This window comes from Bos grunniens, chromosome 3 (assembly GCF_055505025.1).
Source record: "Bos grunniens cultivar Pamir isolate PY7600 chromosome 3, Bosgru_T2T1.0, whole genome shotgun sequence".
NCBI classification, from domain to species: domain Eukaryota; kingdom Metazoa; phylum Chordata; class Mammalia; order Artiodactyla; family Bovidae; genus Bos; species Bos grunniens.
In genome coordinates, this window is record NC_141167.1 from 9023174 (window position 1) to 9036683 (window position 13510).

Sequence of the window (13510 nt, forward strand, 5' to 3'; positions counted from 1 at the left end):
GGGCGTGGCAGGGAGTCAACTCTTGGAGTCTGGAAAAGTTTGAGTTGAAGGACCAGGAGGCTGCAGCTCCGGTGCGCCCCCTGGTGGCGAGAGCCCAGGTCCCTCTCTCCCACGGTCTGCAGGGCAGGAGGGATAGATGGTGAGAACAGGAAATACAGCCTGTACCTCTCAGATCTGTTTCCCTTATTAAAATAAAAGAAAAAAACCCTGCTCCTCTAAAATACGGGGAAGCCCTCCCACAGACCGCCTTCCCCCACTGATGGAGGAGGACACTGGAACAACCTCAGCTTCCCCCTGGGTCTGAGGGTGCTTTGGTCTAACCTGTGTGTGCACGCGTGTGTGCACCGGTGTCGTGGGCGGGTGTGTTCCTTCTGGCCCACCCACCGCAGTCCCGGATGGCCCTAGCACCTAGGCCAGAGCCTGACTCTCTGTATTTGCTAAACAGATGAAAACAAGAGGGCTGGCGCCTCTTCTGGGCCCAGGGACCGGCACATCAGCTTCAATCTGTCCGAAGCCGTCCAGGATCTCTAGGTTCCCCGGCCCCTGTGGGCTCTTCCCCATCAGCTGCCTTTCACTGTAGCGGGGTGGGGCCTGGTCTGCCACCCCCTTTCGCTTGGGCCCACGTTCACTCTGCCTGGTCTGTCCTCTCCTCTGGAGTGCGGGTCTCCCTTGGAGTGCGGGTCTCCCTTGGAGTGCGCGTCAGCGGAGCAAGGCAGGGTTGGGGTTCGGTGGGAACCAGCACTTTCCACGGTTATCTCTGAACCAGCAGGTGGCAGAGCTAGGGTCTCCCCCTCACCTCCTGCTCCCCTGTCTTTCCTTTTTTCCTCCTGGTCTTTCTGGGGCTGGGGGCAGGTTCTCTGTCCAGGGTGTGGGATGAGGAGGGGCTGTTAGTGATGTCTGTGGCCCCTGCTTCCCCGGCTCTCCTCCAGGCCCCAGGCTCCTGCCTGCGAGGTGGGCTGGCCTCGTCTGCTGACCCTCCTGCCCGGGGTGCCCTCTGAGGCCACAGTGGCTCCACCTCACCCCTCCCACAGGTAGAAGCAAAGTCTCAGCCCCAGCCTCCCACCTCCAGAAAGGGAGGGAGACAACTTTGGACCTTTCAGTCCACCTCGGGAAAGCCCCAGCAGGCTCGAGGTCGGGAGGCCCCCGTGGGCGCTGGTGAGCTGGGCCAGCCCCGCAGCCTCCCTGCTGGTACTGGGCCCTCTCTTGTATTTGGAGGAGGACGGGAGGGAGACCGTGGGCCTCTGGAAATGGTGAGGAGAGACCCAGGCACTTGCCACTCTGGGCTAGAACCTTCCACACCTCCCCCGTCAGGCCCCTCCAGGCCATGGATGTGCTTGCCCCTCCTCTCACCCCAAACCACCCTGACCTTCTGGCCCCGCCAGGAGGTGGACAAAAGGGCAGCTGTGGGGGGGACTAACCCAGAACTGACCAGGCCACCTTTGAGGGCAGTGTCCCAAGACATGAGGGTGGGACCCACAACTACGCTGGCTCTGCTGGCCAAACATGGCTGGCTGGACACAGAAGCGGGCAAGAGCCAGCTGCTGACATTGAAATCTCAGGAGAGGTGAAAGCCAGGCTCTTCGGATGACAGGCTGCTCCGGCCGTGTTTCAGAACTCAGGACTTGGGATTCTGCCTGTACCTCTTGGTGATTTGGGGTGAGTCACTTTCTATTGAGGGTTGGATTGTATTCCCCAGAAGTGTTGATGTCCTAACTCCCAGGACCTCAGAATGTGACCTGGTTTGGAAATAGAGCTTTTGCAGATGTAAACAGTTCAGTTCAGTTCAGTTGCTCAGTCGTGTCTGACTCTTTGCAACCCCATGGACTGCAGCACGCCAGGCTTCCCTGTCCATCACCAGCTCCCAGAGCTTACTCAAACTCATGTCCAATGAGTCAGTGACGCCATCCAACCATCTCATCCTCTGTCGTCCCCTTCACCTCCCGCCTTCAGTCTTTCCTAGCATCAGGGTCTTTTACAATGAGTCAGCTGTTCGTATCAGCTGGCCAAAGCACTGGAGTTTCAGCTTCAACATCAGTCCTTCCAATGCATAGTCGGGACTGATTTCCTTTAGGATGGAGTGGTTGGATCTTCTTGCAGTCCAAGGGACTCTCAAGAGTCTTCTCCAACACCACAGTTCAAAAGCATCAATGCTTCAGTGCTCAGCCTTCTTTATGGTTCAACTCTCACATCCATACCTGACTACTGGAAAAACCATAGCTTTGACTAGACAGACCTTTGTTGACAAAGTCAGTCTCTGCTTTTTAATATGCTATCTAGGTTGGTCATAACTTTCCTTCCAAGGAACAAGCGTCTTTCAATTTCATGGTTTCAGTCACCATCTGTAGTGATTTTGGAGCCCCAAAACACAAAGTCTGTCACTGTTTCCCCATCTATTTGCCATGAAGTGATAGGGCCAGATGCCATGATCTTAGTTTTCTGAATGTTGAGTTTTAAGCCAACTTTTTCACTCTCTCCTCTTTCACTTTCATCAAGAGGCTCTTTAGTTCTTTGCTTTCTGCCATAAGGGTGGTGTCATCTGCATATCTGAGGTTATTGATATTTCTCCTGCCAATCTTGATTCCAGCCCAGCGTTTCTCATGATGTACTCTGCTTATAAGTTAGTTGAAGATGACAAATAGGCAATAGGAGATGAAAGTCTGGAGCTTGAGACAGAAGTCAGCAGTGGTGATGTAGATTTGTAAACTTCCTGGAAATAAGTGATATTTTAAACGGTGAGAATGGATGGAATCCCACAGGGAGAGAGTGCAGAGGGGAGACGAGAGTGCGGCAGCCTCTGGGAACGAGCCCTCATTAGACAGGTTTGAACGAGAAACAAGAGCCTGGGGAGGGTATGTCTCCCAGGACTGGGGGTCCACACTGGGGGTCCAGTGGAGCGCACAGTGGAGCTGGTGACAACCATACGAATTGGTGGAATATGTAAGAATTCTCCAAGATCCTTGGGAAAGGGAACTCTGTAAGAGACCAGATTTCCAGAAATCCTGCAGACAGGGTTCAGTTTATCGTTGCTTGTGCGTTGAAAGGACATTGACCTGTCAGCAGGAGAAATAAGAGGACCTCTGGGTCATTCCTCTTTCCATGGGCTTTTCCATCCCACCTACCATGAGTCTCCCAAGGGCAGGTGCCCTGCGTCCTTTGCCTCTGTACCCTGTGCCCCCTCAGAACAGCTGTGGTGTGAATGAGGGAATAGAATGAACGTCTAACAGGCCTTGTACAAACTATCCAAAAAGGAGACAGTCTAAATAACGAGACCTGAAGGCCAGCAGGAAAGGGGCACTGAGCAGCTGGGACCAGATGGATCCTTACCGCCCAGCCTGCGAGCCCTCTTCGGGCAGGAAGCAGAGGCGTGCTTCGCTGCTCCTCCCGAGCAAAACAGCACTTTTGCATCCCTCTCTAGAATAGTGGAGAGACCCATTCATCCCCGAGGCGCATCCTGCAGTCTTACAACACAGACAGGGAACATACGGAGCAGGATTGCTCAGAAGTCCCCAAGGGAGGAAGATGCTGGCTTCTCCTCCCTCTGAACTCCCACCTTGGATCCTGGTGGAGGGGTTGGAGGGGTGCAGAAAGCATCCACACCAGTAGTGGGAAAGGGCCCTGCAGCGGATGGGGTGGGCGGTGGGAAGGAGTGGGAGAGGGTCAACCAGAGCAGGGGGATGGAGCTTCCACCCCCTCCAAAGCCGGCCTTTGGGTTAGTTCAGCCTGGAGTTCCCTTGGAATGGGGCAGCCTTATCAGTCATGAGAGCATAGACGCAGAGAGAGCTGTTTAGGAGAAAGGTTTTGAAAAGTTGAAGTAGAGGTGAGAGAGAACCTTCTGAAAGGTCTCTGATGGCTCCCCTTCCTGACTTCAGGCCTTCCTCAGACCCAGCTGGTTTAGGGTTCCATGAGATACCCCCGCCTCCTTCCCCAAATTGTGCCTGGGGCTGTCTGAGTTGATTTCTGTTCCTGAACACAAAGAGAACCTCCACGAAGACAATGGAGTAGCCCAGGCCACTCTTAGCCTGGCTTCCTTCCCTCTCCCAGGAGGGCTGGTGCCACAGCAAGACCACAGGGAGCTCTCCTCTGAAAGTTCTGTCCAGCTGCCCCTGGCCAGCTTCCCATTTGTTCTGTGTATCAGTGAAGATATCTTCTCATCTTGAGACCCTTGTTTAGACCCCCTGTCTGTCCTTGTGACGTTTGGAATAACAGGAAACAAGGCCATCCTTTGCTCAAGCCCGTCTGGGAATCACACCTGGAAACACCAAAGCCACAAAGGCAATAAGAAGAACAAAGGAGCTCACAGCCAAGCCCCAGCTGTCCCCTGGAAACCCACATGGGGAAGTAATAGGGCAGTCTCACCTTTTGAAGAGGAAGAAACCAAACCACCCTGGGGACTTGGAGGGGCCACTGGCCTTCCTCTGGAGAATGTTGGCAGGGGTGGGAAAGCACAGACGGTGGGTCACTCGGACGAGAAGAGGGCATAGTGTCTGGGACATAGTACGTTCTCAACAGATGTTAGTAGCTTTTATTATTTGAAGGGATTCTGAGTAGTCAAAAAAAAGGGGATTCTGGGAAATAAAATACTTCTGGGTTTATATCATTTGAGGAAGGTGGAAAAAATGGTAGTCATCTGTTTAATGTTGGAACAAGAACCAGAGTGAACTCAAACAAGTCAAAGGCATTGGATTTGGTGATGGTGGAGCTGTGGGTCAAGGCTTTCTTCTTTCTGGTTAGAATTCTAGTGATGTTCCCTGAATCTGGTTATGTAACATAATCATCAAAAGTTTGTTTATTAAAGATTATATTTGCTGATTGCTTGGGTTTGTCAGAAGTCCATCTTCCAGAAGGACAGAAAAGGAAGTGGTGGAGACAGGATGGAGGGAAAGTGTGGGGGAGAGGGTCTGCTGAGCGTGGGAGCAGGAGAGATGGGTGAGTGGAGAGAGAGAGAAGAAAGCGCCTCCAGAAAGTGGCCCCCTGATGAGAACAACAGCGACTATTTTATTTTGTTCTGTTCTATTCTATCCTATCCCAGTCTACGTCAGGTCACATTAATTAATTTCATTTGTTTACTTGCAAAGCTGGTTTGTCTGTTCTCTTTTCTTCCTAGAGCGCTTCTTGGGCAGCTCTGGCCAGACCACAAGATGAGAACTGGTCTGACTTCAGCCTCCTTCCGTAAACTCCTCACATCCCAGCCTAGGGAAGGGGTAGTGAGATCCCCATTCTGAATGTGTGAGAGGTGCAGAGGATGGCGGGAGGGGTCTTCCATATTTCAAGAGCTTCACTTCACTTCCCATGCAGAGTGAAAGCTGCTTGTCGTCACTAACACTCCATGCCCACTCGGCTCAACCGTAACCCTGGATATGTTCCCGGCTCTGCCACCTGCCCTCTGCATGGCCCTGGAAAAACCCCCTTCTCTCTGGGTCTCGGTTTCGCCATCTGAAAAGGGAGATATTGGACTGAATAAACTCAGAGGGCCTCTCCAGCTCCGTCGGTTTGTAAGTCTCGGAGATTCCCAAATGACTAGGATAAGAGACTGGGGCCAGGAATCCCAGACCCAACCACCACCTGGGGAATTAGGGTTAAACAAGTTATCTGGTTACTGCAACAGAGGAAAACTGAAGCAGTCCTGTTACAATAGCTCTTTTTCACCTGACTGCAAGTGTTGCCCATCTCACTTTATTTCGGCTGTGCTGGGTCTTCATTGCAGGCTTCTCTAGTTGTGGCGGGCAGGCTTCGTTGTCCCACGGCGGGTGGCATCTTTAGTTCCCCGATCAGGGATCAAACCCCATCCTCTGAATTGGAAAGCAGATTCTTAACCTTGGACCTCCAGGGAAGTCCCCTTCTCATTTTCTAAATAGGGAAAAGCCGGGTGGGCAATCCACAAAAGGATACAGTCTATAATTCTGAGTTCTCAATGTCCGGTGTGTGCCTGTTAAGTCGCTTCAGTTGTGTCCTCCTGAGACACTGTGGAGTGTGGGCCGCCAGGCTCCTCCGCCCATGGAATTCTCCAGGCAAGAATACTGAGGTGGGTTGCCATTTCCTCCTCCAGGGGATCTTCCTGACCCAGGGATCGAATGGGGTTCTCTGAGTTCTTTACCACTAGGGCCACCTGGGCAGCCCATATGTCCTAATGAGCGACACAGCTGGACGTGGACCCAGGGGTCATGTGCTATAGTGATCTGTTTCATCTCTGTCACTCACTAGACCAAGAGCCCTCCAGGGGTAGAGACTGTGTTACATTTGGATGCAAAACAGTAAAAAATGTTAGTGGGTTGAGGGGCCTCCTTTCCATGCCTGACTTTTGAATCAGTTGAGAAGTATGCCAAATAATACGCTCTTATCTTTCCTACTGTAGAGCTGATGTTGGAGACTATGTCTTAGACGTGCAGCCATAATAGCAAACACTAGTTTCATTCATCCGGTTGGAAATGGCAACCCACTCCAATATTCTTGCCTGGAAAATCCCATGGGTGGAGGAGCCCGGCAGGCGACAGTCCATGGAGTTGCAAAGAGTCGGACACGACTGAGAGACTTCACTTTCTTTCTTTACAGACAGTGGAAGGAATATGCACCTATCCCCACTGAGGCCTGTTCTTACAGAACTCGGTGCATGAAGTAAATGTGAATGTGTGCCCTCAAAGGGAAGGGAACGAGGAAGGCACAGGGCTCCACACTCGTGTTCTCTCCCAAACTCACCAATAATTTAAGTCCTACTTTCTCCCTGCAGCAGGTGTGAGGGGTAAAGACCCAAGAGTCTTTACTGATGGGTTTCTTTACAAGGAAGAAGGAGTGGGTAAGGAGCATTCTCCCGAAGCACACAGTTGTAGGCAGGTATCATGAACTCAGTATGTCTGACATAGTGCAGTGGATACTTACGCTTTTGGCTGTCCAGTACCCAGGCCTCTAGTGTTTCTTTATTCATGGTGACACTGGGTCTCCGTTGCTGCACGCGGGCCTTCTCTAATTGCAGCCATCCGGGGCTTCTCTTCATTGTGGTGCACAGGCTCCTCATTGCAGTGGCTTGTCTTATGGGGAGCGTGGGCTCTAGAGCGCAGGCTCAGTAGTCGGCGTGCATGGGCTTAGTTGCCCTGTGTCACGTGGAATAGTCTCGGGCCAGGGATTGAACCCGTGTCCCTGCATTGGAAGGTGAATTCTTAACCACTGGACCACCAGGGAAGTCCCTCGGGAAAGAGTTCACTCATCCACAGGGAGGTAGGGCTTGCTTCTCACTAGCAAGACAAAAAATACCAGTGGCTTGCATCTCAACCTCCCCTGAACTGTAGTGTAGACTCATGGACTAGAATTACCAATCAGCTAAATCCGATTTTAAATCATAAGGTGAAAGTGAAAGTCACTCAGTCGTGTCAAACTCTTTGTGACCCCACGGACTATACAGTCCATGAAATTTTCCAGGCCAGAATACTGGAGTGGGTAGCCTTTCCCTTCTCCAGGGGATCTTCCTAACCCAGGGATCAAACCCAGGTCTCCCTCATTGCAGGTGGATTCTTTACCAGCTGAGCCACCAGGGAATCATAAGGTAGTGACATTAAAAAGTAAGGGTGGAGCAAAATGCCTTTTTGGTAATGGGAGTGGCCCTGAGTCCGGTTTTCAAGCTCCCTTCTAAAGAGTCCATGAACTACCTCAAATCCTTTCCATAAGTGTCTTTTCCGCTTTAATAAATTAAATTCAGTTTCTATTGCATATAATTAAAGCCTGACTTGGTGTAGAGGGGTATAAAAGGAGTGGGTGTAGACAGCAGACCCTCAGGAAAGGAGGAATCTAAGGACTGATTATTTGGGCCTGTTGGGATTAAGGGCAGTGAAAATCCAGCTTTAAAAAATTAATCAGTTAATTGATTTTTGGCAGCGCTTGGTCTTCGTTGCTGTGCGTGGGCTCCCTCTGGCTGCAGCGAGTGGGGCTCCCTCTGGCTGCAGTGCACAGGTGCTTGAGTGTGGGGCCTTCAGTACTTGCAGCTCATGAGTTTAGTTACCCTGCTGCAATGTGAAATTTTCCTAGACCGGAGATCGAACCCATGTCCTCTGCACTTGCAGGCAGATTCTCAACCAGTGGACCACCAGGTAAGTCTGAAACTGCAGCTTTAAGCAATGGAACTCTGACAAATCAGACATAACGCTGGTGAGACAGTCAGCTAAATGAAAACTTCCTGTCACATAAAATGAAGTGCCTATTGAAAGCAAGGCTCTAAGAGGCTGATGGCCATTCTATAGAGCAGCATGAGGCGCAGAGAGACTTCAAGCTCATTTACTAATTACTAAGCTCAAGTGTTCACCTGAAAGCTAAGGACTTTTAATGACCGTGATTGAAAAATCTCACGTTTCTTGCAGAGGCAGAACTAAGGGAAGAGGTGTCTTCCTGGGGCCTAGCACCCCAAGTCAAACAGTGGGAAGCCAGAACTATAGCAGGTCTGTCGGAGTCGGAATCACGGAAGAGTTGCAGCTGCTGGTGGTGGCGATATCGAAGCAGAGAAGGAGGGGGAAAATTTATCCCAGCTTCTCCCTTTCTCCTGCCCTCCAACCTCTTACTCACACAGAAGTCACCCCGTAACTTACTTTTAACAGTTTACCTGTGACATGGAACAGAGGAGGGGAAGGAGAGGAAGGGATCTGAGGAACACGTTCAGACATGATGCAAATGGGAAGCCATCTTTTCCTGCAGTCTGGAGACGTGTAACTACATCATTGAACTTGGAAGGCAGTGAACTTGGAAGGCAATTACAAAGTCAAACCCAAGAGGAGGGACAAATAAGGGTAAAGCTTTGTTGATCTGTGTTGGCAAAATCTAAAGAACACATGTGGAAATAGACCCTGAGAGAGGATACATTAACCAGAGATCCTTGTTTCAAGAGGTTATTTTGAGTAGCCAGAAGAGTTCCAATTGTTTGCTTGGTTGGTTGGCTGAAGTCTTGGACCAGAGAGTGTCCACTAAACAAAGATAAGGTGTCATAAATTTGTTGGTATAAAATAGAGTTTGGAGAAGGGAGATTGGAATATTGAAGACATTTTCATGTTCAATATTTTCCCCATTCATGAACTGTATTTCTCAAATGGTTCCAGAGTGAGGCCAGAATACTGGAGTGGGTAGCCTGTCCCTTCTCCAGGGTATCTTCCCGACCCAGGGATTGAACCCAGTTCTCCTGCATTGCAGGTGGATTCTTTACCAGCTGAGCCACCAGATCAGATCAGATCAGATCAGTCGCTCAGTCGTGTCTGACTCTTTGCGACCCCATGAATTGCAGCACGCCAGGCCTCCCTGTCCATCACCAACTCCCGGAGTTCACTGAGACTCACGTCCATCGAGTCAGTGATGCCATCCAGCCATCTCATCCTCTGTCGTCCCCTTCTCCTTCTGCGCTCAATCCCTCCCAGCATCAGAGTCTTTTCCAATGAGTCAACTCTTCGCATGAGGTGGCCAAAGTACTGGAGTTTCAGCTTTAGCATCATTCCTTCCAAAGAAATCCCAGGGCTGATCTCCTTCAGAATGGACTGGTTGGATCTCCTTGCAGTCCAAGGGACTCTCAAGAGTCTTCTCCAACACCACAGTTCAAAAGCATCAATTCTTCGGCGCTCAGCCTTCTTCACAGTCCAACTCTCACATCCATACATAACCACTGGAAAAACCATAGCCTTGACTAGACGGACCTTTGTTGGCAAAGTAATGTCTCTGCTTTTGAATATGTTATCTAGGTTGGTCATAACTTTCCTTCCAAGGAGTAAGCGTCTTTTAATTTCATGGCTGCAGTCACCATCTGTAGTGATTTTGGAGCCCAGAAAAATAAAGTCTGACACTGTGTCCACTGTTTCCCCATCTATTTCCCATGAAGTGGTGGGACCGGATGCCATGATCTTCATTTTCTGAATGTTGAGCTTTAAGCCAACTTTTTCACTCTCCTCTTTTACTTTCATCAAGAGTCCCTTGAGTTCCTCTTCACTTTCTGCCATAAGGGTGGTGTCATCTGCATATCTGAGGTTATTGATATTTCTCCCGGCAATCTTGATTCCAGTTTGTTTCTTCCAGCCCAGCGTTTCTCATGATGTACTCTGCATATAAGTTAAATAAACAGGGTGACAATATACAGCCTTGACGAACTCCTTTTCCTATTTGGAACCAGTCTGTTGTTCCATGTCCAGTTCTAACTGTTGCTTCCTGACCTGCATACAAATTTCTCAAGAGGCAGATCAGGTGGTCTGGTATTCCCATCTCTTTCAGAATTTTCCACAGTTTATTGTGATCCACACAGTCAAAGGCTTTGGCATAGTCAATAAAGCAGAAACAGATGTTTTTCTGGAACTCTCTTGCTTTTTCTATGATCCAGCGGATGTTGGCAATTTGGTCTCTGGTTCCTCTGCCTTTTCTAAAACCAGCTTGAACATCAGGAACTTCACGGTTCACATATTGCTGAAGCCTGGCTTGGAGAATTTTGAGCATTACTTTACTAGCGTGTGAGATGAGTGCAATTGTGTGGTAGTTTGAGCATTCTTTGGCATTGCCTTTCTTTGGGATTGGAATGAAAACTGACCTTTTCCAGTCCTGTGGCCATTGCTGAGTTTTCCAAATTTGCTGGCATATTGAGTGCAGCACTTTCACAGCATCATCTTTCAGGATTTGGAATAGTTCAACTGGAATTCCATCACCTCCACTAGCTTTGTTCGTAGTGATGCTTTCTAAGGCCCACTTGACTTCACATTCCAGGATGTCTGGCTCTAGGTCAGTGATCACACCATCGTGATTATCTGGGTCGTGAAGATCTTTTTTGTACAGTTCCCCCCAAATACTAGAATGGGCAGCCTATCTCTTCTCCATCAGATCTTCCTGACCCAGGAATCGAACTGGGGTCTCCTGCATTACAGGCAATCGGGGAACCCATGAGAAATATGTGAGTGAGGGAAACACTGTCATTTTTGAAAAACACTGTCACGGCTATTCTCTGTAAGGCTGAGGATAGTCATTGGACGCTGTGTTAAAGTGGGTTCCCTGCTCTCAGTAGGGCTACCAGGATCCGAGGGTGGCAGACTCTAAGCAGGAGCACTAAAGGCCAGGTGGACATGGTCACCAAACAGGCCCAGGAATGGAATTCAGGTGCAAGATGAATAATAAATGCCTCTTTGCTTGTCCATTGACATAACTCTTTTCCCCAATACTTACACTTCAAAATGAAGCTTCCAATAAAGCTTCCACTATAACACAATCACTTAAAAATAAATTGGCAATGTATTCCAATCATCTTCAAAGGATTTAGCCTAATTCTCATCAGTAACTGTTTAGATGAGATGGTTGGATGGCATCACTGACTTCGATGGACATGAGTTTCGTTAAACTCCGGGAGTTGGTGATGGACAGGGAGGCCTTGCGTGCTGTGGTTCATGGGGTCGCAAAGAGTAGGACATGACTGAGCGACTGAACTGAACTGAACTGTATTTAGTTACACGTCCACAGTCTGGGTAGGTGATGGTCACCCCTCTGATAACCGCTATTTTGTCTCAACATTCTATAATCTGAGCAATAAATTGTAAAATTGACGACCCCAACACATTTATTAGATAATATGAAGGAAAGAAGAGAAAAATTAGTTGAAAATAGTTACATGACTGCATTTGATTGAGTCTAAGGATCAGTTGCTAAACAACTTGGCTTACAGATAAGGAAGCTGAAGCCCGGGGCGAGGGGGACACTGCCCAGGACAGCAGCAGAGAAAGACCCTGGACCTCGGACCCCACACCTGTCCTCACAAACACTACCTGCTTCCTCCCAGCAGGGAAGAGGCCGAGGTCCCACCTCCCACGAGGTGTCTTTCCCTGACCCTTGGGTCCTCGGCTCTAAGCACCTCTGAGTCTGGCTCCACCCTTGCAGCAGTTCTTCAGCTTGGAAGCACTGTGGCCCTCTGACCTTGCTGCCAGGCCCTCCTGGGTACACTGCGGGGTGTGTATCCTGTGGGGTGTTAGGAGTATTGTGTATGTATGTGTGCAGGGGGTGGGGATGGGGTCTGGGTTCCTCTCTGAAATGGGAGGGGAGCAGAGATGGGAAGGTTCTGATTCTGTTTACTTGGTGCACCAGGCTTGATGCTGAGCTGGTGGCACTTGCCATTGCCTGGCCTCCTCCTGCCCCTTCCTAGGAGCGCAGGCTGCACGGCTTCTGACTGCCTGGTGACTGAAGGCTTCTAGTTGCCTCTGATCTCCTGCTTCTTCCTGATCTGTCCCATTGGAACTCCAGCTTGCCCCTCCTTGCTGCATGCTCCTCGGTGACCAACCTGCCATGGGCCCTGGAGGTTGTGCCCCAGAGCATGGAGGAGCTGTCTTGCCAGTTCCACTTCTGTTCTGGGCCTGAATGCCTTCTCCCACTTCTCTGGGCTCAGGGTCCTGGCCCTGAGTCTACATCCCCTCAGCTTCTGCTAGGAGCTCTCAATGGCTTGGGACAGCTTTTCTTCATAGGGCTCTATACAGATTACCTACTCCCTGATGGCAACCTAAGCTTCCTCCAGCACCTCTTTTTCTTGGGCCCCTGCCTGGATGGGAACATGGGGTTCTGGTTGCCTCCCAGTCTATGGAGGCTGAGGGTCAAGTCACGTTGCCTTCAGAATGTGGGGGAGCTGGTTGACATATTCCCAGACCCAGTGCTTGGCCCCGCCTCTGGTGAAGCCTGGACCCCAGTGATGTTAGAGCTGCCATTCAACTGTTGGCTGCAGATGGCCAGTCCTGGGCCCTCCAGGGGCTCAAGCTGGGCCTCTGCGTCTGGACCATATGGAGGTGAACATAGTTGCAGGAGAGGACTGGGGCTGCAGAACCTGGACACGCTGTCTGTGATCAGCACTGACACGGCTGAGCTGCCCCCTTGCAGCTGCAGGAGCTGGATTTGGCATCCCCTCTGGTAGGGCACACAGCGCTGGAGGCCCTGGCTTCCTGCCATGGCCTAAAGAGCCTGAACCTTACAGGCAGTGGCCTGATTGACCTGTCACCAGGTGTCTTGTCTGCTGTGCCCAGCCTTTAGAAGCTGAACCTGAGCAAGTGCCATGCTGGGCACAAATAAGGCAGGGCCGTGTCAGGACTGCGGGCCCTGGCCTCATCCAACAAGGGCTACATATTCTATCCCCAGCCACCTTTTCCCATTTGCTCCAGCTACTTCAGGGAAACCAGCTAATTTGTCTGAAGGCCCAGGCATTCCAAGGCTTAAGGGAAACCAGCTAATTTATCTGGAGGGCCAGGCATTCCAAGGCTTAAGGAGGATGAACTTGGCCAAGAATTTACTGGTAGCCCTGGGTAGGTCTTCCCTGGTGGCTCAGTGGTAAATAATCTGTCTGCAACCCAGGAGACCTGGGTTCGATCCCTGGTCAGGAAGATCTCCTGGAGAAGGGAGTGGTGTGGCAATCCACTCCAGTGTTCTTGCCTGGAGAATCCCATGGACAGAGGAGCCTGGTGAGCTACAGTCCATGGGGTTATAAAGAGTCGGACATGACTGAGCTACTAACACTTTCTGGTGAGGGCTCGTTGGCTCTGCTGCC

The 13510-nt window shown here is 50.5% G+C and overlaps 1 long non-coding RNA gene and 1 pseudogene across 1 annotated transcript; both read left to right on the top strand.

Moving 5' to 3' along the window:
* Positions 1 to 5076: 5076 nt before the first annotated feature.
* On the top strand, positions 5077 to 8846 carry LOC147374948 (uncharacterized). The gene is made up of 3 exons (XR_015155426.1): positions 5077 to 6022; positions 7864 to 8075; positions 8343 to 8846. It is a non-coding gene; the product is annotated as an uncharacterized LOC147374948 (long non-coding RNA).
* A 3228-nt stretch (positions 8847 to 12074) lies between these two features.
* LOC147374949 (toll-like receptor 12) lies at positions 12075 to 13196 on the top strand (annotated as a pseudogene).
* The last annotated feature ends 314 nt before the right edge of the window (positions 13197 to 13510 follow it).